The sequence below is a fragment of the Gossypium arboreum genome, chromosome 11 (assembly GCF_025698485.1).
Source record: "Gossypium arboreum isolate Shixiya-1 chromosome 11, ASM2569848v2, whole genome shotgun sequence".
Lineage (NCBI taxonomy): Eukaryota > Viridiplantae > Streptophyta > Magnoliopsida > Malvales > Malvaceae > Gossypium > Gossypium arboreum.
This window is the reverse complement of record NC_069080.1, coordinates 107,127,074-107,128,406: the sequence shown is the minus strand read 5'-3', so window position 1 is coordinate 107,128,406 and position 1,333 is coordinate 107,127,074.

Here is a 1,333-nt window from a genome sequence, read left to right as displayed (position 1 = left end):
ATTTTGCTTTATTTTGTTAATTACCATACCATCACATTAAAATATATTTATTCATTTTTTAAATATGCCTAAATAAATTAAATGTATATCGTTTTAAAAAGTTACATTCATTTTATCTAACATATAGAAAATACTTAAAACCGAGGCAATGTTCATTATTTTTGAAATTCGAGGAGTTGTGCTCCTAACTTACGGAGAATGTCATCTTCCTAAAACCGAAGTAATCAAATATCCTATTTAAAATAACGAAAAGCAGGATTTAGGTAACGATCAAATGGCGATTATTCTGGTTTTTCGAGAAATCGAGTCATCATATCCTAACTCATGGGGCATGGTTTTTCTTCTCGATTAACTCGAAATAAGGCCTTTTCCATTAAATTTAATTTAGTTAAGTAATATCTTAATCAAATAACATTATGTAAAGAGGGATCGTGTTTTAAACTCTCTTCAAATTTTCAGTTCTCGACACTAAGACATCAAGTAATCAAATTGGTACCAATTTTGGGCGTTATAAGGGTGCTAATCCTTCCTTATACGTAATTGACTCCCAAACTCATTTCTTGGATTTTTGTAGACCGGAAATGATTTTAATAAATCTAGCATTTTACTAAAATGAGAAAGCCTTGAGGTGATCCATCACACCTAATTAAAAAGATTGGTGGAGACTCCATTTTCGTTTTTAAAATAAAAGTCGATTTTAAAAAAAGTTTCGACACCCACTTTCAATATTTTATTCAAAGTGCTATAATGATTCATCCATTTGATTCATGTAATTGCTATTTTTTGGAATAATATATTACAATCAATAAAGAATATAGCCTGAATAGCCAATTCTGAGTCCATTTAAGGCTTTCACCTTCGTACTCGGCTATTCAACACTACAAGAAACAATCTTTAAAACAAATTTCCAAAGTATTCGTTAAACCAACAAGCGTTAAACCATTCATAAAAAAGATCGACATTTAACTTCTCCTCAAAAAAAATCAAACAAATTCAATTATCACATTATACCAAAAAGAAAAAAATCAGGAAATCTAAAAATATTAAAAGAAATCAAAATAAGAGAGAAAATAACTCTCTCCGATGTTAAGTAAAGTTTAGGTTCTTCTATAATTAAAATAAGTTATATCTTGAGGATATTGTAATTTAATTTTTAACAAAAACTAATAAAAATATGAATATATTGAGATTTTAAATCATGCTAATTAGATTAATAAAAGCTTAAATTAAATACTCAATTAAAGTTTTATTTTAATTTTTTATACATTTTATTTTAATATTTACAATTTATTACCTCCATGAGTTATATATCTATATCATTATTTAAACTCTT